The following is a 23,988-nucleotide window of genomic DNA, read 5'->3' as shown; positions in this document are numbered from 1 at the left end:
TTGGCCATTGAAGTCAACCCCAGCTTCTCTAGAGACTGCTATGGGACACTTGACAAATTCTTCCCCATGCACACCCTGCTGCTGTTTTTTATCAGTCCAGACATTATCTCTTCTGGGCAACTTATATTTTGGTGGAATTGATTATAAACACAACTTTCAAGAAACACAAGTAGGTTTTTATAGTCACAAGTTCTCAGAGGCAACACACATAAGCCATTTTGCACAATAGGCTACTTTTACAGATGCTTAGTCTGTTTATGAGTGTTGATTTTTACAGCTCAGAGTTTCACTTGACAACCTCTTCCTCTTACTGTTTTCAAACCCTCTTGATTCATCCTCCTTGGTACCTATAGCCTTCTATGAACTGATTACATACATTGCTCTTTACTTTATTAAATAGTCATCTGCTTAGATAGTTTTGGTTGCACCAGCAGGAGAAAAAATGAAAAATACTTTTATTATGAATTTCATCAATATTTATACTAATGAGCTATTGGAAAACATCTGCAACTTTCTATCATGATTTTCAACTTTTGTCTCTAGAACAAAAGGTAATGAAGGGGAAAATGGAAATGCTGAAATAAACAATTTGAGTACCAAGTTTTTAAACAATACTTTACTCTTCCTTCAATGTGTTGTTGGAGCAATGAAACATGACAGTGATGTGCTCTTCCAGAATTTATGTGTTTAATGACTTTCAGGATGAGTTCTATCTACTGAGAATGCTTGCAATGGTAGTTTGTTTGATCTTCAACAGCACTCCTGTCTCCATCTCATCTTTCAATCTGAGTGTTTAAAAAAAAAGGAGAAATGATTTGGAGGATTTTCAAAGCTTGTTATGTATTTCACGTGAGACACCCATTTTTTTCTTCTGTTAGGAAACCAGAGACTCATCAACCCAGCAAGATTCTGCTTTTACAAAAATATGCCTCCTGCCTATGAATTTCATACACAATTAAGTGCATAAAGTAAGTACATTGTATTTGTGATAAACTCTTATTCAGTTAAAACAGCCTAGCCAAATTTCCTTTTACTTTTAAAGGTTTATTCTTTTCACAAAGATAGCTATTATTTCAAAAGAAATTCTGGAATCAGAAGAGAGGAAAGTGTGGGGCTGCAAAAATATTGAAAATTCACTTACTGGAGTGTCCAGGAAGTCTGGAGTCAGAAATTCTGGAGTCATTATCTTTTTCCAATTCAATGAACTTTCTCTAATTGTTTCTTCATTAATCACCTAAGTTAAGAATTCTAGATGAACTGTAAAGTGTTGTTATTCCAGTTGTTAGGACTGATAGAGGACAAGTCTGAGCTATGAGAAAAGTATACCAGGAGTTTCAGATGGCAGGAAGGGGAAGCAGCAGTGATTCCATTGGTGAGAGCCAGGCTGAAGAGGGTGCCAGGACCATGCTGTTCTTTCTGGGGAGAGGAAAGTAGTGAAAGATAACACTTACAAAGGGCAAGTGCTAAGATATGAGGGGTACATTAATGAAGGGAAAGGTGCAGTATGGTTAAGGTGGATAATATTAGAAGTTTTAATAATATATCTGCTATTCAAAATGACTTTTATTGTCAGTAGGTGGTAGTCAGTCAGATTATATGGAGACTATATAATGACATGATTTGGAAGAATCTGGAGAAGACTGCTCACCTTCAAAGGGACCTTCCCATCTGTGAGATGTAGCTAATCAAAGGCAGGAGGAGATAATGATTAGGAGCAAGGACTTTGGAGTCACAAAGTCTAAATAAATCCCAGTTCTGCTGCTTATTATCTGGGAAAACTGAAGCAATATGGCAAAACTGAATACATGCTACAAATCTGTGGGTAGCTTCACAAAGCTCTAGAGGCAGAGCTAATCCTAATCAGGCCTGAAACAAATGATTCAAACAGTAAGGTCAGTATGTAGCAGGTTGTGACTGATCTTGAAGGCACGAAAAGGCAACACAGTCTTGTCTGGGCCAAAAGTAAGAGCTAAAAGGCTCTCAGATTACCTATTCAGAAAAGATAGACTATTAATCAGGGTCTCAATTACAAAGAGGTCTCAATAACAAAACTTAGCTCTGGCTAATATAAGCAGACAAAATTTTGTTAAAATCCTATTTGATCCTTTATAGAAGATTCACACATTGGAGAACAAACATGAATCCTTTACAGTATCCCAAATCCTGCCTCATAACTTGTGCCAGGGAGACTCTGGGCACAGATGCCCCACCTTGGACTTCTAAATCTATCCGTGTTGGCCCTGGGCTCTAGACAGTGCTACCCCTGAAAATGGCATAATGACTATCACTGCTCTCAGCCTTGTCATTTTCTGCATGAACGTTATGAGTTTGCATGATTCACGTGTGGTTCAAAGTCTGAAGCAGATGTGTCTAATTGGCTGAAACTGGCAGCATATCAGTACCCTCATTGCAAAGGAGTCTCAGAAAGTAATGTTCTGGCATACTGAGCTTCTGTACCTGGAAGTGGACTTCTTCTTCTTCTTCTTTTTTNTCCAGGACCAGTTGGCGCGAGGGGACCTGGCGTGCAGGTATTTGGCTCACAGGGTGTTTCTGTGCCCTGAGTGGAGGTTTTTCGCCGAATGGAGGTTTTTCTGTTTTGGACTGTCTCTTTTTCCCCTCTCAGTCCCCGCAGAGGGGGATCGCCTCTGACCCTGGAGTCTCCGATCCCAGCCTGATTTTCTCTTCCCCAGTTCGCACTCACGTTAGAAGGCTTTCTCAGTGGCTTCTGCGTCTTTTTTCTCCCATTCTCTCAGGTTTTGTAAGGTTTCCAATGGCTTCAGATCTTTCCGTGTGAGGTATGGGTGCGAGTGCAAGTACGGAGCTCATTACTTCTCTGCCATCTTGCCCCTGAACCTGGAAGTGGACTTCTTAAAGCGCACAAGGCTTCCCAAAATATGAGTAGAAGGTTCAGATGCTGAATGACTAAAACAGAATGACAAATTCCCATTATGACCTACCACTCTGGCTGCCCACTGTCAACATACACCAGTATTCCCACACTTACACATATTTTAAAAAGAAAAGTTACTACCTTCTGTAATACAGTTCTCCTTTACACAACCAAAGTAATGGTCATTCCATACCAGAAAGGAGTCAACCAAAAATATTGCCTGTTACAGATCCAAGTCCAAGATTATTCAATAATATCCATCATCCTCAAGATCTGATATAATTTCATCTCAATATTTTGAGTTAAAGTTTGTTTATTTCTACAACTTGTCATATATGACTATACAAAAGGATGTATCATTTTCCTCTCCACTGTACATTTTCTTTTTCTTTTATCTTTATTGTTTGTATTTAGTTAATCAGTTTATGTCATGGAATAACCTGCAAATGCATTCCAATTGGATGTAAGTCCTTGGTATTTCCAAAGATTTGAGATTGTTGGGGTCTCCTAATAACTTTAACTATTAGACACAGAGGTTGTGGACAGGACTCCCCTTGGTTTCGTCCATATTTCTCCCTTTTTCTTAGTAGTCAAGATCAACCATCTAATCAGTATTAAACCATTATGAACAAACCAAAATACCAGATAGCAGTCTTAGCTACTCTAACTCAATGGAAACAAAATGTGTCCCTTGGTAGAATCATTTCTCCCTTTGGTACTAAGAACTATAACTCAGCATGTCCTAGAGTTGTGTTTCTGAGAAGTAATTTTTTTGCAAATGGGATATTAGATATATCAAGCAGTACCATCCCTATTCTCTTTGTTCTTGATTCTTGGTTCAGAGTACATACTGTATCCTGTAGCACCACATCCCAAACTTAGAAAGTACTGTGTGTCAGCTGGAGCTCTAAGTCTTCATTTGTTTCTTATTATAAGGTCAGGATCTTATGGATAATAGATTATGTTAAAAGCAGTTAAACCATGGGTATCAATAAACTTCCTTACTTCATCCCCTAGAAGCCATTTGCTTTGTAGCCACAAATAAGGCATTTATGAGTGCATAGGTGATGCTGCTGTCAGAAGCATAGCCAATAGGGAAGGTAAATATATATACAAAATACATGTCTGTTCTAGTTAGGACAAAACACTGCCTCCTCTGTGATGGAGAGTATATAATATAACCAACATGCTATTAGCTAGTAGGTTGGTTCTTCCAAAATATATTATCCTGTCAGAGACCGGCTCCGGCCGGGTCCAGGGGTCTCTGAGGGATGGACAGTGCCAGCGAGGGAGGGGTGAGAGAGCCATAAGATTCTTTCTCATCACTAGGCAGGCATCTCCACTCTGACTGGGGCTCAACTTTATTTTATAATTAAGTGTTTGGGGGACAGCACAGAAGTGGCATTTGCCCTAGACAATGGTTTCTGATAACAAACTTCTTTGATATATAAGAATTTCCCAGAAGATAGATTTGTAGAAGACTCCTGCATAACCTTTATCAATAGTGATTGAGGTAGGTGATTTAGATGCTTATCGTATGGGGAAGGAAGGTATCTTTAGCATACAAGACAAAATTTTTAGCATAAAAAGAGTGAAGTTACTTCTTTGTGAGCAGGGGTCAAACAGGTCTTTCAGGAAACACCTCAGCTCCCATAATCACAAAAGAAGTTCCTTAATAGGTTCCTTCACAGGGAGCAATCAGCATACTCAAGGCCAGAATAAGTCACTCCAAATACTGATAACAAATGCCTTGGGGGGGGGGGCAGTGCTCCAAGCAGAAACAATTGGGTGGGGGTGGATATCTGTCCTTAACTCTAAATTAGGCTCTTTGTCTCAGGGCCAGACTCAATTGTAACTCATGTTCATAGGTTCTTAGCCCCCTTTATTATGTAAGTCTTGGATCTGCAAGGCCAATGGGAAGAGCCTTTTAACAATCATCCAGAGTGCTTTCATCTGGAGTCTCTTTTGAAGAGGCAGGAATATGCTTTTCTTTATGAGCAATCTGTTTGGGGAATATTGGTCTGATCTGGAATATTGTGAGGCCTGGTCAATATCAGCAGGCTCATTTCCAGCATAAGCCAGTAGTAGCAGAAGGAGATACCAGTTTTCATTTCTCATGGCAGGAGCTGTGCAAATGCTACCATTTCCTCACTGTGACTGTCATCCAGCAAGGCCAGTGTGGCTCCCAGCAGTATCCAATCAGGAACATGGGGTTGTTTATTGCTGCTTGCAAAAATGAGCTCTCTGGGGCACCTGGATGGCTCAGGCAGTTAAGCATCCTACTTCAGCTCAGGTCATGATCTCCCGGTTCATGGATTCGAGCCCCATATCAGTCTCTGTGCTGACAGCTCAGAGCCTGGAGCCTGCTTCGGATTCTGTGTCTCCCTCTCTCTCTCTCTCTCTCTGCCCCTCTCCATCTCATTTGTCTCTCAAAAAATAAATAAACATTAAAAAAATAAAATGGGCTCTCAGCAGTAGCAAAAACTAGGTCATCCTTGGGGTGGGAAAATGCTTGTTATTGTGCCTATCCATTTGTTCCTTCCATTCCTACCAATATGATCATGTTGTTCATAAATCATTGAGTATGCACTAAAATAAATTTACCTAAACTGAACAGGAAAGTTTGTCTACCTATTAAGAGACTCTTTTATTCACTCTGGGTCTATTCTAAGTAGTATTCAGGCTCTTTTTTTTTTTTTAAGTGTTTGTTTATTTTTTGAGAGACAGGAGTGAGTGAGCGGGGGTGGGGGGCACAGAGAAAGGGAGAGAAAGAGAATCCCAAGCAGGCTCTGTACTGTCAGCATGGAACCCGTCACAGGGCTTGAATCTGCAAACTGTGAGATCATGACTTGAACTGAAACCAAAAGTCACTTAACCGACTGAGACACTCAGGCACCCCTATCTATATAACTCTTACCCAAACTTCCATGTCAGCAATCTTGCTTCTTCCATGTCTGATCGTTCAGGAAAACTATTAGATAATACCCATATATCAGCCTGGACTCCTTCCTCAAACACCTCCTCTATCCAGGTAAAGTGGACAAGAGGATATTCCATTCAATATTCTTCCCACTGGGAAGGTTAGCCCAGTTGGAATTCTTACCTTTTGTACTATGACATAATATGTTGAAGAGAACTTAGCAAAATTTTTAGAAGTGTTGTTCAGGGTCCTTCAAGAGCTGATGCAAAGATGAGATAGGTAATATGAAGGATTTTATTTGAAGAAATGAGAGAGAGAAAATAGAGAGGAAACTGGAGAAAGCTAACAGAGCCATCAGATTCTGATGTATTTCTGATCCCCAATAAAGGAGAGAGAGAGAGAGAGGTTTTGTCGAAGTACCCTATCCTGATAGAAAGTTTTGGAAAACCATAGTGAATCCTTAAGTCAAAGTTGTTCTTCAGAGAAGTCAAATGTCTCTCAGGAATGGGTTTGCTTTAGTACCTCGTCTGCACACAGTCATTGGCTGGTATTGACTCATGGGAGGTGTGGGACCACAGATTTCAAAACACAGTAGCTGTGACCCTTGGGTAATTAGACACCGTGTAGCCAGTGGATTGTGAGGTGCATTTTTATGGCCACTCTGATGGGTAAGATATTATCAGCTATCTGATTATCCTAGGAAAACTATGAAGGTGTTCCTGTTAAAATTGTTCATGGAACCACTGAAATTATTACTTTTAAAACTTTGCTTTATAATATTCAAAATTCTTCCTTCCTGGGTATGTTTTTGGTTCACTGACTTTCTGTTTTCCCTTGTGGTCTCTTATGTTACTTAAAAGATTTTTTTTTTAATGTTTATTTATCTTGAGAAAGAAAGAAAGAAAGCATGAGCAAGGGATGGGCAGAGAGAAGGGGAGAGAGAGAATCATAAGTAGTATCTGTGCTGGGGCTTGAATTCATGAACCATGAGATCATGACTTGAGCCAAAATCAAGAGTCAAACACTCAACCGACTGAGCCACCCAGGTGACCCTACTTAAAAAGATCATGAGATCACATGATCTCATCTATATAAAATATATATCCTATAGAATATGTATATTCTCTGTATATAATATATAATATGCTTATATATAAGATATGCTTACATATTCAATATACATAGAATTTATATTTTGTTCATGAATTTAGAATTCCCCTCATGTATACAGTTAGATCTTTGTCCTTGGAAAATGGGAAATTTCACTTATGAATTACATTGGAAAAATACTGATATGCCTCTTAATATCTTAGAATGGTATTTGTATACATAGAAGCAGATATGTATATACACATATATCTTTATTATGATGTGCACACATAATTAAGCTTCCAAAAGATGTTACAACTATCAAAGCATATTATTTTATTGAAATTTGTCTACACATTGTAGACAACATTGTCATTGTAGTTTTATCCAGTGTGTGGAGTAAAACTAGCAAAAACCATATAAAGTATGTTCAAATTCAAATAGTATTTTTTTTAATCGGTAGATTTAGCCATCTGAGAAAATAGGATGCACCAAACAGAACCCAGGGCATAAAAATACTGAAAAAAATGGGGAAATAAGTTTTAATACCAACTAATATTTATAAGACATTATAAAGAAAGTTCTTTGTATACTTTGGTATTAAAAACAATGTGGTTTGCACACACTGAGTGAGAAATAAACAACTAAACCTAAATTTAAAACCAAGATAATACAAGTTAGATGTCAAGAAAGGTAACAGACTTTCAAGCTAGGTCCTGAAGGCTTCCCAGGCCTCTTAGATGTTGATGGTTTTTAAGGTTATTATTTCTATACCCTCAACTTTGAAATGTACTTTCCTAACTTTGGTATGACTCAGCTCCATGCCTTCAGCCTGTTGCTTCTCCTTTTCCAGCTCTCTTGCATTTTACAGAATCTTGCCAGACAATTTGAAATGTGTAGTTCAAAAACTATTTGCTGATTATATTTGATTGAATCTTAAAAGTTATTATTCTAGGTTCTTTTAACTGCAAAACACTTAGGACAATTATAAGCGTGTTATACATATTGGTACAATCTATAAAAATGCTTTGAACTTCAAATTCAGCGTAAAAATTATTACTTGCAAGCATCAATAAGCAAATGGGTTTTTGTTTTACCTTAGAATATTTAGTGCAGTGCACTGTTTATGTAAGATCAATAAATATTGACTAGATTTCTCCATCTAATTTATTTTTACAAATAAGAAATAGCTCAAAAATATTTTATATTTTCAACCAGGTAAAAAAATGCTCATCATCATTTGACTACACAAATAGAATATTTGAGGGGCACCTGAGTGGCACAGTCAGGTAAGCATCCAACCTCTGATCTGAGCTCAGGTCATGATCTCACAGTTCAGGAGATAGAGTCCGAGTCAGGCCCTGGGCTGATAGGGCAAAGCCTGCTTAGGATTCTCTCTCTTCCTCTCTCTCTTCACCTCCCCCACTTCCACACACACTTTTTCTCTCTCAGAATAAGTAAATAAACTTAAAAACAAAGCAATAACAACAAAAAACCAAATAGAATATTTTGGCCTCTATTTTTTAAACTAATTTTATCAAATCTCAATGTAACAATAGAAAAATATATGTAATTCTGTATGATCTTTAATGCAATTTTTTAAATTTTTTAAACTTTATTTATTTTGAGAGAGACAGAGACACAATGAGCAGGGGGTGGGCAGAGAGAGAGGAAGAGAGACTCCTAAGCAGGCTCTGCACTGTCAGCACAGAGTCAATGTGGGGCTCAAACTCAAGAAATCATGAGATCATGACCTGAGCTGAAACCAGGAGTTGGACACTTAGCTGACTGAGTCACCCAGGCATCCACTCTTTAAATGTAATTTCTTAATAGAATCTTAGAGTTTTAACTGTTACTTTAGAAAATGTATAACGTTAACGGTGCCTGGTGGCTCAGTCAGTTAAGTGTCTGACTTCAGCTCAGGTCATGATCTTGCGGTTCTTGGGTTCAAGCCCTGCATCAGGCTTTGAGCTGACAGCACAGAGCCTGGAGCCTGCTCCGGATTCTGTGTCTCCCTCTCTCTCTGCTCCTATCCCACTCACGCTCCGTCTCTCTCTGTCTCTCAAAAATGAATAAACATTGAAAAAAATTTTTTTAAGAAAATGTAGGTTATAAAATGTTCAATGTAAATAATTGATATCTATAATTAACACCTACTAATAGTTTTATTTCATTTGTACTACATCCTTAATTATTGTATAAATTAACATTTTTAGTTGTAAGTAATAAAAGTAAATTCTGGCTAACTTCAGAAAAATTAATTTATTGGAATGGATTTCAGAGGTTCACAAAATCCTTGTGAAGCTGTGAACAGATCCTGGGCAGATATGAGGACAGATCCTGGGGCTAAAAAACAAGAACTAAGATTTATTACCTCAAGGCAGGCAGCGGCTACAGATGTGATGACAGGCCTGGATTCATATCAGCCCCTAAAATCCAAAGAAATGCACATAAGCAATTTGGTTGGGTATGCAAATTTCAACAAAGTGTCCTTCACATTGGAGTGTTCATCCATCTAAACCCTCCAAAACCTCACTGATGTGAGAAAACTGTGTTTTCATAAGTTGTATATTGTCCCTTTTCCCACGCATTTATACTACCAGGGTATAGAGAGTGCCTGCTCTATCTTGCTCTCCAGGTTCTGTTAAACAACCAATCAGTGTAGGAATCCAGCCTGATAGTCTACCAGATGGTAAGATCATTAAAGTCCCTGTGAACTAAATTGCAGCAAAGAGCCAAAGTTGACAGATTACTGAGGTGGAAAATAAAAGTGCACTGCTGTTCCTGCTAAGTAAAAGCAAATTACTTCTGTTGATTTTTTTTTTTCCTGTTAATCAAAATATGGGAGTAGGGAGTATATGCTGCCTACCAGGTTGCTCCAGCAAGGAAGTTCTATCAGGAACAGAAGCACAAGGATTAGGCTTTCATTCTTCAAAACATACATCTACTTTGTTCAGCTAACCCAAGGAACTAAATAGGAATATGCAAAGAATTTTCGCTCTTACATTTTCCAAGTGTTAAATTCCCTTGCAGATGTAGTACAACTTTTCATTTATGATTTTGGTATGCGAGTGTACAGTTAGTTAGCTTATAGCTGATCCCAGGGATATCTAGAGCCATAGTATTCTCCCATGGCCAAGATATGAATGAAATATACTAGTTAGTGACCTTTATATGCTGTTTATAGTCTGAAATTCCACTGAATGCACTCTGGACTAGTCTGTCTACATCATTTACTAAAATATACAGATTGATAAACTGTACCTATTTTACAGCCTGATTTGGGTTATGTGAACAGTGGAGTATAAAGCCCCCTTGGTGAAAAAGGAATCCTGGTACCCGGTTGTGGGAATTTACATTCCCACAGCCAATATGGAAAATAACATGGAGGTTCCTCAGAAAACTAAAAATAGAGTTATTATATAATCCAGCAATCTCTTCCTGGGTTGGGAAGAAACAAAATCTTTATCTCAAAGAGATGCCTGCATTCCCATGCCCACTACAGCATTACTCATAATAGCCAAGACATGGAAACAATCTAATGCCCTTCAGTGGATGAATGAATAAAGAAAATGTGATCACACACACACACACACACACACACACACACACACAGAGGAACATTATTTAGCCATAAAAAAATAAAATTTTGCCATTTGCAACCACAAAGATGAATGTAGAGGGCATTAATCTAAGTGAAATAAGCCAGAGAAAGAAAAATCCTGTATGGTATCACTTATATATGAATCTTAAAAAAAAAACAAAAAAAAAGCCAATCTTATAGAAACAGAATAGAATGGTGGTTGCCAGGGGATGGGGATGGGTGGAAGAAGAAATGGAGGATGTAGGTCAAGGGTATGAACTTTCAGCAACAAGATGAATACGTTTTGAAGATCTAATATACAGCATGGTGACTTTAATTAATAACACAGTATTGTATACTTGAAAGATGCTGGGAATAATCTTAAGTGTTCTCAGCACACAGGTACCAGAAGAGTTAATTATAAGGTGGTAGACATGTTAATTACCTTGGTCTTGGTAATTATTTCACAATTTGTATATATATTAAATCATCATGTTGTACATTTTAATATGCAGTTATATTTTTCAATTATTCCTTAACAAAGATGGAAAAAATAAAGTATATATTAAGACTGAAATCCAAAAATAAATAATCCCCAGGTAAACTTTTGTTCTAGAGATGAAGGTCATCATGTGCAAATGAGGGAGAAGCAAAGAAGTTGTATATTGGTGTCAGGATCAATCTGAAGATGCATTATGCTTTTCTTTTTTTAAGTTTATTTATTTATTTTGAGAGAGGCAGCACAACCTAGGGAGGAGCAGAGAGAGAGGGAGAATCCCAAGCAGGCTTTCCACTGTCAATGCAGAACCCAATGTGGGCTCAAACTCACAAAACTGTGAGATCACAGGTTATGACCTGAGCCAAAACCAAGAGTTGGACGCTTAACTGACTAAGCCACCCAGGCACCCCACATTATGCTTTAGTGTATGATACCTAACAACCCAAAAGTTTTCAGTATACTCTTTTCTCCAGTATGTTTACTTGAGTGAATATATATAGTTACCTTTAGAGGAAAAAAAAAAAAAAGGAGAAAGATTCAAGTGCACTTTGGGTGTTATGTCTGGACTCCAAAGTGCATAGCTTTCATTCAAGGGTCTGTGGTTCTCATCTTGGCATTTAATGAAAAACCTCTCTACTGTCTCTTATGGTAACTCAAGCCAGGCTTATGTTTATCAGGTCTAGGAGATCTTCTTTCTTCTTAATACAAATTAAGTTCTAAGTAGAAAGGTTACCCATTAGTTTGATTCCTAGCAATGTCATGACCAATTAATCATAGCCACAGATCTCTGTAGATCAGGCTATTCTAATGAATACAGTGGCATGGCTGAATATTACAACAAATATACCTAATCTCCCACTGAGATTTAATAATCACACTGACCTCTTCTACCTTGGGAACAGTGCATCTCCATTAAAGTCATGGTGCTTTTTTCAATTATAACACTTCCCACCAGCACTCTTAACCTAGGGAAATAAGTTAGTAGAGAATCTACAGAGGTTTGGCATTTTCCTCTTTAGATCTCAAATTGTTGGTGAAGGGAAGTTTTTCAAAATGTTCTTAGGGAATATAGTTAGTGCGTGAGCCATATATGATATATGCACCCTAAGATTCCTGTATCTGAAAGACTTTAAAATTTCGGCCTGTAAGCCAAATATTTTGCAATACAAATTACTATCCATTTAGTCAGATATTCATTAACTAAACCAGGAAACTATTAAATAAACTATATCTAATCACTTAAAATAGCACATGAAATCTAAAGTCTTTAACAAAATATACCCATTGTGACAAATTTATGCTGATATTACATTACAAATTCTGGTATTACATTCCACACTTTTTGTTCAAGCACCCTAAAAATCCATTCTGGAGGGAAAACAATGTTTCTAGAATTTGGCTGACATAAACTAGCAAATTCCGTGCACGCGCACATGTGTGTCTGTGCTTGTGTGTGTATGTGTACATGTGAGCCATTTCAGAGTTTCATTTTTCCATTTTTGTCCTCCACGACCTGATGGGATTTACATCTAATTACAGATCTGGGTGTTATGAGATGTTGAGTAAGAAAGAAAGTACTGTATTGTTTCTTCAAGGGAACAACCTCAGGCAAAGAATTAACAGTATCTTCAAGCAAGGGAAGAATAGCTGCATCGAAGGAGGAGATTATCTTTGCAAAGACTCTTCAGTGGAAGATATGTTTGGACTTCAGCTTACTCAGTGTCTTCTGAATATACCTAGATAACTCCACTTACACTGTTAAAGCAGCAGTCTTTTCTGGTGAATGTCCTAACATTCACATGGCAGATATTCCTGGGGTATAGTATCAGCCCTTGTGATTAAGTCACTTGACTTTTTGTTCCAGGATGGTTATAGTAGGGGTTTTAACCCATGCTTTGAAAATAGAGACTTAGTATTTTGAGTTTGTCACTCTCTTCCTTATATTCTCCAGTGTCACCAAAAGCAAGTACTCAACCCCAAATACTTGAATTCCTAATTGTTTCATGATGATCTAGTGGTAGCTCTGTTAGACTTTTACTCTCCCCGAATGGAAACTTTTTTACAAGTAATCTCGGTTGATAATTTCTGTTTCATCATCATCATCATGGTTTGTTACCTTTCCGTGTAAGGACAAGAATTGGAGCTTCATTGCTTTTTACCTTGATGTAGATAGGCGATCAGTCGTAAGAACCCTTCCCTGAAGTTCCTTTTCCCACAATCCAGTCTCTGGTGCCAACATTTATGTCAGTTAGGATTTAATCCCAAGCAACAGAATTTTTCTGTACTTCATTTAGGCAAAAGGAAATGGACAGAGATCTGAAAAGCTGGGCTTGGAAACTCTCAGGAGTCAATGCAGATACAGATTCTGAGACTAAGGAAGCAGAAACCACAACCATGATATCTTGGCAGGAGGCCACTGCTGGTATGGAATAAACGCCAAGCATTTTCACGTTGTCTTGCTGCTCAAAATTCAAATTCCAAGGTAGAAGCCTGAAATTGACTCCCTTAAGTCATATTCTTCTCTCCCAACTAGACAAGTATAAGGATACCTGGTACTGTCCCACTGAACTGTGTCTAATGGAATTTGATACTTCCTCAAGATGTATTTTTAGGAAGAGGAAATGAATGTGTAACAGCCAACCCACATACAAATACATTAATTTGATCCAAAATTTTATTTATATTTAAAAATTTTTAAATGATTGTTTATCTTTGAAGGAGAGAGAGACAGAATGTGACAAGGGAGGGGCAGACAGGGGCAGACACAGAATCTGAAGCAGGCTCCAGGCTCTGAACTGTCAGCACAGAGCCTGACACAGGGCTCGAACTCACGAACTGTGAGATCATGATCTGAGCCCAAGTCTGAATCTTCACTGACTGAGCCAGCCAGGCGCCCCTATCCAAAATTTTAGATAATTATATCTGTTAATTTATCTATTACAAATTTAAGACAGGTAGTTTGTGACTTGACTATTATGACTTAATCAATGCTTCCTTTTCACTTTTCATCATATGTTCTAGGTTTGCCCTATAATTTCTCTTCCTTTCTTTCCTGCCCTTTAAATTTTCCAGTGTCTTATTTTAGTATTTCATTCTTTAAAAAGGTTTGGATGCCAACAAACTAAGCACATATGTTTACCTCTCTTCCCTCCCAAGATCCCAGTGAAATAAAAATGTGTAAGTACCACAAAAAACATACTAATAAGAGTGATGAAAATAGATATTAGCTGTCAATGGATGAGAGATTTAAAACGCCATCTCAAGATACAAAGTGCAAGAGAGTGGGGTAAAAGATGAAAAAGGTGGAGAAAGCCACAACGCTGGAGCAGCTGAGGACACTCTTCCAACATAAACCCCAGAGTCATTGGTGAGCATCTACGGGGGTAAAGAAGAGCAAGAAATGAGAAGGGAGGCTGAAAATAAGAGAAAAAATAAAGTCTGTACGTGATAAATTTAACCACTCAAACCCCTATTTAATGCCCTTGCTCTAAAACCTAAGAAGGAGCAAGAAGGAATACTTTAAACCGTAACTCTTTTATAAAGACTTTAAATGAACTTTCAGTTGAAAGTTTAGGCTCTAGGTGCACATGTTGGTACCTCAGGCCTGACTACTTCTTCTGGCATAGAGGGCACGGCCAGATAGCTTTCCCATGCTCTCCCTCGAAAAGAAACTGAAGAAGACAGGACTTGCTCACCTTATCCAGAGCTTTGGATATTCTTACCCAAGGAGGAAACTGGGAGAATAGTCCTATTTAGACAAGAATAGAGAAAACTCACCCCAGAGATCCAGTCTGTCTTCCTTATATAAGAACTGATGTCTTCAGCATTGATGCTGATTGTCTCCATCATCTACCCTTTCTTACTTCCACAGTTACAGGATCTTGACTTTTAGCAAATCACATGGCTACTCAAAATAAAGATCATATTTTCAGCTGCCTTTGAAGCTAAGGATGACATTGTGATGAAGTCCTTGCCAGTGCTATGTAGCACAAAAGATGTGTTCATCTTTTGCGATGAGTATGCCATTATTCCCTTGTGCATCTTTCCTTCAGATAAAATACACATGTATGCTTGGAAAGCAGCCGTTGTGGACGACGTGTGATTTTGGGAATGGTATCCATATACAGTGGAGTTATAAAGCAAAAGGAACTAGGAATCCTAGTTCCTGCGGAGTATCATTCCAATTCTAAATATTTTTTCCTGTTATTAGCAGCTAGTTACCTAATGTTAATACAACAACAAAGAACGATAAATACATAAAAGAGATATATCAACATTAACAAAAGAAAGGAATTTTCTGGAGTAAAAAATAATTTAGAGAAAACTAATTAATATATTCAGAAATAATCATACATCCATAAAAGTACATCTGTAAAAGAGTTTATACAAAAGAATAAATAAAAGATTAAGAGCTATCAAAGACTAAGAAATATGATTTCCCCCACTCACAAAAAAATCAAAATACTGAAAAATAATAACACTGTCCAAAATGTTCAAATTTTAGAACAAGAAGGCAAAGAGAATAAAAAATGAAAAAAAAATGAGGGATAAAAAGGATAAATCTAGGTCTGTATTTAATAAGCAAGAGTCATACAAAAAGAAAAAAATGAGAAAATGAAATAATTTTTTAAAAATAGAAGACAATTACCTAAATCTGAGGAAGAATGTGAGTACTCAGCTGACAAGTTCTACAAGAGCACTCTATGAAATGTCAGAACAGAAAGGATACAAAAATCCAAAAAAATGTCTTAGTTGAAGGAAAAAAACAGATGTGGGATATTCATCATGACCATTCGCAGACATCTGGTTCTTCTTTCAGACACATGGTAAGATCAAAGTTATCTCCTCCCTTAAAACTGAGCATCGCTATGTCTCTTCAAATAGGAGAGGAAATGATGGACATAATTTTGGATGAAGGCTTTAAAAGCTAGTGTGCAGTTTACTCTCATCTTCTGTCTGCCACAAACCAGCAATGCTCCAGGGGGTAATAATCCTCTTAGCATGGTTATAGTGTTGAACATAGCATGGAGCAAAACCCAAGGCTGACCTGGGATAGTTGCATATTGTAATCAGGAGATAAACTTCGCCATTTTAGGTCACTGAGATTTGGGGATGTCACTTCAGACACAGATCTTATCACAGAATCCCATCAAAGAATGAAAATTGGTGCTAGACTCATCATGAACACTGGATACTGGGGGGATGCGGAAATCAGTACTTTCTAAACTGAGAAAATTATTGTTAATCTAGAATGCCAAACCCTGCCAAATGACTATGTTTAAAATGAGCACATTTTCAGACATAAAAGAACTCAAAAGCTTACCTCATATATTCTTTCTTCAGATGTTCCTTGGGGATGTGCTCAGTAAAACAAGAATGATTCAGAGTAATTTTCATCGTGGAAGATTATGATAATGGAGATGACTGAAGTGATGACTGAGATATCAGAAACACTTTGAGAACAGTTGTGGGGAGTAGTTAAGATGTATTGACTTCCCCTAGAGGATTATCATTTGCTTCTTTGTGTGCTGAGACATTCTAAAAACCTTTTCTCCAAAGCAAAGATCAGAAGGGGGCACTCTAAAAAAATTTTTTTTAACATTCATGTTTTGAGAGACAGAGACAGAGCATGAATGGGGGAAGGACAGAGAGAGAGGGAGACAGAATCTGAAGCAGGCTGCAGGCTCTGAGCTCTGAGCTCTCAGCAGAGAGCCTGATGTGGGGCTCAGACTCAGGAGTTGTGAGATCACGTCCTGAGCCGAAGTCTGATGCTTAATGGCTTAACTGACTGAGCCACCCAGGTGCCCCCAGAAAGGGGGACTCTAGATCTAAAGTCAGTATTAGCATTCAAACTATAACTGTATCCCCTCCACCTCACCTAGTCTAGGTAGGAAAGAGAGAGGAAGCAATAAGAACAATTACTTATGGAAGAATCAGCTCCAGAAGCCTCTATCCATCCTGTCATTCATTCAATTAATTAAAAAAAAAACCATTTCTGAGCATCTGCTAAATATGAATCTCCATATACTATATACTAATTCCCCAGGGAATTCAGAGAAAAATAAAATGCTCTCTACTTTCAAAGAGCTCACAATATTTCAGGGGAGATTAACTCATATAAACCAAGATCCATGCAAAGTGATACATATATCAGAATTGGTGGAAGAGGAAGAGGTAGAGAGAGGGAGAGATTCTGTATGGTGAAGGGGAGGGTGCTCTAGGGTCTTCAAAGTTTTCAGAAGGCCCTGATTCTATAGATAAAGTTGCACCTGGAGCTGGCATACTTCGGTTGTTTGAAATAATCAGGTTCGTTTTTTGCTCAACCCAATGTGAGTCAGGTTTTCTGTCCCTTACAAACAAAGCTCTCTAGCTGAATTCCTTCACTCTAAGAAATGTTATACACTAAGCAGAAGGAGAAAGAGAATTGGTCAAAGAACTGCCAGTGAAAAAGCAGGAGAAATAAATCCAAAGAAGCAAGCAGCCACCTAGAAAGCCAAACTAGGAGAGCATCATGTGAGAAAGCAGGTGCATGGAATTCACAAACCTCTAAGCAGAAAACGCAATAAAAACTGGAACAGAATTCACACAGGTGACAGTGGAGCTGTGTTAAGGTGGTGTTGAAAACTGGGAAATTAATTCTTTAGAACAGGACAGGTCTTACTGCTACGGGGGATCATGTGGAGCCCAGGTACGGGTAGGCAGAGTGATCAATTGAAGGCATGATGTAAACTTACGTGATGGAAATAGTTTCATAGTTTGGTTAGCAAATTAGATGTTGGAATGAAATGCTCAGTAATGGTTGTTATGTTTGTACTCCAAATACAATCAATTTATGGCTAACAGAATGACTTGTGTGAGCAATATTGCTGGCTCACTCTCCTACAGTGTGTGACAGTGGGCACTGAATAAGAACCTTACTTTCTAGTATTTTCTAGCACATCTATATTTGAGAAGTAATAAGCCGTAGTCCTCACCCTTTTGCCCTCTATACATATGAGAGAATGGGCAAGAAAGCTCACTTTCTTGCACTTACACATGTGAGAGACGGGATAGAATGATGGGCTGAGATTAATAGGCTGACATTTAGTCAAAGTAAATATAAAATCCTGAGTTTCAGCTAAAAAATTAAAAAGTAATAACAAGACAGGATGCAGGAAGATTCTATGAAGGAGATCTTGAGTCTGTCGTTCACCACAACTCAAAATTGGATTATCTTGCTGGAGACAGGAGTGGAAAAGATATTTATGGAGGGCAGGGCAAAGATGGTTCTGACTACAACAAAGTCTGAGGAAGAAGGGAATGAATACTTTTCCTTACTTACAGTGGCATCAGGTCACGTGGGTCACGAATGCCCAGCTGAGTGCTTTCCCACTGATCAGGGAAATGTAGCAAAATATTAAGAATGAGACTCCATGAAGGAAATGACTACGGGCGGCGAATTGGAGACCCTTGGATAAGTTGAACTAGTTTCTGAAAGCGGCCTCTTGGAAAGCTGCCTTGTTTGAAAAGCCTGCTGGGTCAGGAGGCCCCGCTCAGCCTACCCCAGTAGGCTGTCCCCACCAGGCTCCGCCCCCGTGCCCGAGGAATCTGGAGCTGCCCCAATCCCGAGCCCCGGCTTAGCCTAACCCCGCCCCCACCAGCCCTGCTCCGCCCCCTCAGTATCCCCGGCGACGCTCCCGCGTCCGCTCTCTCCACGCAGGCTGTGCCAGGTCCCAGAACAACTGCTGCAAGAGTAGGCAGCACCGGCGGCCAGCTCCTGCCACCGGTGGGGGACACACTTCGGTGGAACGGAAAGCCAGAGTGTCCCACGGGGCCAGCCCACCAAGGTTCGTGACGGCTGAGGCGAATCTCAGGGCAGGACTTTAACAGTTCCCAGGAGAGGCGGGGCCGGTCTTGCAGGCAGTCCAGTCCCTTAAGGGACCCCGACCGACCTTCCTCCGTCGGTCTGTAGACTCCGTCTCAAGCTTCCTGAGCTGAGGCCTTCGCCGTTAACCTCAAGAAACGAATAGAAGTAGGAGCCAGGAGAGGCGCTTTTGCTGCTTCCCAGTTCACCTGACCCTCTGAAGGCAGTGGGAAAATAAACCCGTGTAGGAATAAAGTTTCTGTCCTGTTTAGGATGAGGTAGGAACAGAAAGGGAACTGAGACGCCCCCGGTTTGAAGTAAAGATAACTTCGTGTCTAATAAGAGAGATCAAATTGTTATCCGTAATATCACATTTGTATTGGAATATATTAATACACATACACAATTCACATGTACTGGCATTTCACTGAACTAGTGTTTAATTTCTCCCCTTGGGACTACATGTTGGTATGGAGAGAAAAAGTCCATTTAAACACACATAAGGTATTTAGTATTATTTGTATGAGCAACTCTTATTCCACTGATTTGGGACAGCAAGACGAGTTATCCTATTAACTAATTTGTAACTTTTTTCTTCTCTCCTTTGCTATTATGATTCCTAATTTTCAGGCTGAAGTTTGTAAGCCTTGGAGAGAACTTCAGCAGTGATCTCCAAATGTAAGTCAACTGAAACATGGCTTGCCTTCAACAGTTTTCCTGCTTTATATTTTGATTTCACCATCAAGAAATGTTAGTTGGTATCAAAAGTATGATTTCTATTTATTTTACTTAACGACCTATTGCATTACCTACAACTGAGTGCTAGAAGTGTCTAAAAATTGTGATACAAGGGATAAACATTTAGCAGCTCTTTCAACTTCTTTATGGGACTTTCTTTTACCCTTTTCAGTACCATAATTATTGATACTTCTGTAGTTTTCGTTAAGCATTTATAGTAAAAAGAGCTTATGGTGATAACAGTTCTAATTATGATAAATGATTTTACTGGTGATAGTAAAATCATATTTATTTTGATCTCTCTTGATGACAAATAATAAATTTGTTTGCTGGGATCTATTGGCTTTCTCACATCCCAAAGTGATTGAATTCTAGAGATGGTAGTCAGCCTCGGACCTCATCATTCCCCAAGTAGCCTCTGTCTACACAGTGCTAGGCCTACCCTTTCCTTTGTGTTTCCTGATAAGAGCATCTCTGGGTGGGAGGAGGGTTACTCTTTGAAGAATTTTACTTGGGGGCCAGAAATTTAAACCCTCACCATGGGACATATCAGCCTGACCCAGCGCTCTTAAACCTTTCATCCCTTTCTCCATTCTCATTTTGTCTTTGCATGTGGGGCCAAACCGTGATACAAGAACCAACCAGTAGATCAAAGAACCCACCAAATCTCTTCTGAATACCAACAGTGGAATGGCTTCAGGCAGCCTTTTGATCTTTGTCTCCTCAGTCTCCTGCCACATTCAGCCCCGCCCACTTGCTGGTGCTGGGAGAGCTGCCTCTGGGTCTTCCTCACACACTGCTTCACCGTCAGCATCTAGAGCTAAGCTGGTTTTGGTACCAGCCAGAGAGGTGCCTCGCATTCTCCGTCTCCATTGCCTGGATCTGAACCATTCCCCTCCTGCAGTCACACCCATCTTCTGTGATTTCCTCAGTGGTCTTGAACCAGGAAACCCTGATGCAGCGCCATTGTCCAGGATGTGTTCCATTTCTGCTTGAGGCCTCGAATAGTCACTCCGAAGGATTAGTCCCATTTCACATGTTGGAGCTCACCTAGGAGCTGGGAACACTATCAGTCCAACATCAGGAAAGTGAAACAACTCATATTAACAAAGAGCAAGGGGCTTCCTTTACCCTACAGGTATAATTTCAGACGAAAATGACAGGTCCCTAAGTATGCTTGCATTTTTTTTCTTTTATTTTCCTCTTGGCTGCTTCTACATGCTAGAAAGTGCCAAGTTCCTTTTAACAAAATTCAGCATAAATAAGACTGAACTTACAAAAGAGATGGTGATTATTTAGATAAAAAAAATAATTTGTTGTGGGAAACCTTTAAATATTTGATGCATATCAAATGTTATGTGCCATAAAATTCAGTTCACACTTTACCTATTGTGTAAAACAAAATACCTTTATGTAGCCATGAATCAATTGTGAAAAACAACACCCCTTTTCCCAGCAGGCATAAGCCAGGTAGGATGTGGGGTTGAAGGCAGGGAAGGAGTCTGCTCAACTTCAGCCCTAACTCTGAGCTTAAACTTTCCAACACAGTTTGGTTGGAGCCTATTTTTTCCAACATTCAGTTAACTTTTTTTCCACTTTATCATTCAGCTCTGACCACCCCCCATTCAGAGTCTGTGCCTTGAGGCTTGCCAGCAGGGCTTGCAATGCTAACATTAAACTAAATTTAAGAGTAAAGGTGCTCCTGCTGCTAATGTTCTCAGATCAGAGAAGAGCAAAATGAAGAAACTGGCAGCTGAAACATTAATGGTAGGAAACGACTCAGCTATCGAAAAAAAAAATCACAGTTCATATGTGTGACAAAGAAGACATGTATCCTCTCCATGTGTAGCATTTGCATTTGATTTCATTAGATGCTTCTATTTTCTAGCAACAATTGTCTAATCCAAATAAACATCAAAAAGGATAAATTTTACATCACATACTGACAGCCCAACTTTGCAGGGGCGGCTTTTACACACCTTGTTGGCTGGATCAGGTTCTGGGGTTTGGTACTTCTTTCTGTCTACAAGCTGGATTTTTCTAGTACTTGGAGAATTACTAGTACTATTTCCTCATTTTGAAACTCCTTGATGAACCCTTCAAGGGCCCATGCAGTTATGTAGAAATCCCCCCTGCCCTAATGCCATTTGCAAGCAAAGTGGGGTTCTCAGAACTGTCTTAATTCATAGAGGATGAAATGCCCCAACTGAAATAAACACAGTCACTGGTTTTCTTCTGTCCCTTTAGAAATCCATTAGGGATAGACAGAAGAGGATTGAGAACTGAGATGGCCCAGATTTGCTCTGTAACGTCAGAGGACTCTGGAACATAGACTCTTCATAGCTTCTCTGAAATAGGTTCATTGGAGGTGGACTTGGGGAAGCCTTTGGTATCCCTTCAAACCTGTCCATGAGGTCTATTTTTATGTTGGCCTTAACCTCTTACCACATGTTCTACATAATGTTGTCATTTAATAAGTTCTGGTTATCCAAGTAATTCAACTAATTAATATATTATCTGATCAGAAAAAGTTTTTTTAATTACAAAAGAAATTACTATATTATGAAGGTATGAAGTAGGAAAGGACTAACATTTGCTGATCAGACAGTGTGCTTTAAAGCTATGACTATATAAAAATAAGTGGACATTGTTTCATGGATCATACCATGCCCTGATAATCCGAGTAACACTAGGATTCTATCATATGTAAAACATGACACTGATCTGCATTAAATTTTCTCTTGGGGCACCTTGGTGGCTCAGTCAGTTAAGCGTCTGACTTTGGCTCAGGTCATGACCTCATGGTTCGTGGATTCGAGGCCTTTTGTCAGACTCTGTGCTGACAGCTCAGAGCCTGGAGCCTGCTTCAGATTCTGTGTCCCCCTCTCTCTCTGTCCCTCCCTTTTTCATGCTCTGCCTCCCTCTCTCTCAAAAGTAAACATTAAAAAAGTAACAAACAAGAATTTTCTCTTTAATTATGCAAAAAATTAATTTCATAACAATCTTTCATTTATTTCAAAAGACTTTTCCCTCAAGTCCTATTATTTTTCCATTTCCCTCTCTCATGGTTTTGTAGCACTAGAGGAATATTGTGCCTTGGCTGTCCATAGCTGGCTGTACCCCAGATCTAACCACCTCTCTCCACTTCCACCCCTGCCCAGGCAATCATCATCTTTCCCCCATAACAACCTCCCAGCTGGCCTCTCTATTATCAGTCCTTCTTCCCCTGTAGTCTAACTTAAGATAAACAAAACTGATCCTTTCAAGGTGCAAGTCAGGTTATGTTACCCCAATGCTCAAAATCCTCCAATGGATTCTTAATGAGAGTAAAAGTCAGTTTTTACAGTAATCTTCACGAAACTGCATCATCAGAGCACTACCAAATTTCTCTTTAATGTCTTTAACTTTATCTCATTCTGCTCTTATTTATGCCTTTGCTACTTGTGAGCATTTGGGTAATTTCTAGTTCCCTGCTTTATTTTTTTGCTGTAGATCATATCATCATCAGACATTGCATATATTTTGCATATTTGTGTATTATCTGTTTTCCCCTCACATCCACACCTATAAGTAAATTTTGTGAGATCAGAGATTTTCATCTTTTTGTTCACTGCTGTATCTTCAGCACCTAGAACAGTACTTGGCACCAGGTAGGTAGCTCAATAAGTATCTGTTAAATATATTCAAGACCCAGGTTGATAGTGCTTTACCCTGAGTCTCACAGGTAGTAAATGCTGGAAGTAAGTGACTTAAAACCTAAAATAAGACTTTCAGTTGTTTGGTGAGGATTAGGGTAGAGATCAAAACTGGTGGATATGGTGGTGGAATCAAGAGGCTGTGGCCTTTTGAATGCCTCTCTAACAGTAGAATGTGTGTTGTTTTGCATCTGAAAGCCCTTGCAGCCTGTGACAGTTATTCCATTCTAAGCCCACAGACATTATGTGCACACTTCTTCCTATTTAGGGTAAATTTTAGGTAACTTGATTTTATAGACCCACCTTCATCATTGCTCAGTTAGTTACCTTCCCACTGTGACACATTGCATTTCCTAAAGATGGCCGTAACAATATCTCCCTCCCATCCCACATTTTGTTCATACATTGTGATGGTGATGCTCTCCCATCAGTAGGTGAATCTATGTTCTTTAGCGTTGAACCTAAACAGGCCCTCTATCCCAGTAGAAGCAGTACTATGTGACTTCCAAGGCCAAGCTCTGAAAGTAGATATAGTTTCCATGGCTTTTCTTTAGCATACTTGCCTTTGGAGCACTGAGCTGCCGCAGAAGTATGAGGCTGCCAGGATGTGAGGATTCAAAGCCCGATGAGGTGGCCAAATGTAGTGTTCTTGGAAATAGCCCTATTAAGGTCATAGCTAATAGTATTAATTACCAGATATATGGGAAAAAATACTTAAAGATGATTTCTGA

General features: G+C 39.0%; 1 protein-coding gene and 1 long non-coding RNA gene across 5 annotated transcripts in view; one reads left to right on the top strand and one right to left on the bottom strand.

The window, feature by feature from the left end:
• TTC29 (tetratricopeptide repeat domain 29) overlaps positions 1-23,988 on the top strand; it is a 402,902-nt gene that overhangs the window by 146,516 nt on the left and 232,398 nt on the right. For 2 of the 4 annotated variants that reach the window (XM_077770635.1, XM_077770617.1), the window contains 2 exons: positions 879-968; positions 19,455-19,502. The gene's annotated coding sequence lies outside the window, so the exon portion shown is untranslated. Of the gene's footprint in view, positions 1-878; positions 969-18,672; positions 18,808-19,454; positions 19,503-20,197; positions 20,701-23,988 lie in introns of those variants that run through there. The other 2 variants (XM_077770643.1, XM_077770624.1) reach the window with 2 other exon arrangements.
• Positions 611-18,468, bottom strand: LOC144236975 (uncharacterized). Its single transcript, XR_013336718.1, has 5 exons — positions 18,303-18,468; positions 9,274-9,328; positions 2,702-2,922; positions 1,142-1,416; positions 611-785 (listed from the first exon to the last, which is right to left on the bottom strand). It is a non-coding gene; the product is annotated as an uncharacterized LOC144236975 (long non-coding RNA).

The sequence above is a fragment of the Crocuta crocuta genome, unplaced genomic scaffold (genome assembly GCF_008692635.1).
Source record: "Crocuta crocuta isolate KB4526 unplaced genomic scaffold, BGI_CrCroc_1.0 scaffold345, whole genome shotgun sequence".
Classification (NCBI taxonomy): Eukaryota; Metazoa; Chordata; class Mammalia; order Carnivora; family Hyaenidae; genus Crocuta; species Crocuta crocuta.
The sequence above is the reverse complement of the archived record's forward strand: the minus strand, read 5'-3'. Positions and strand labels throughout refer to the sequence as shown.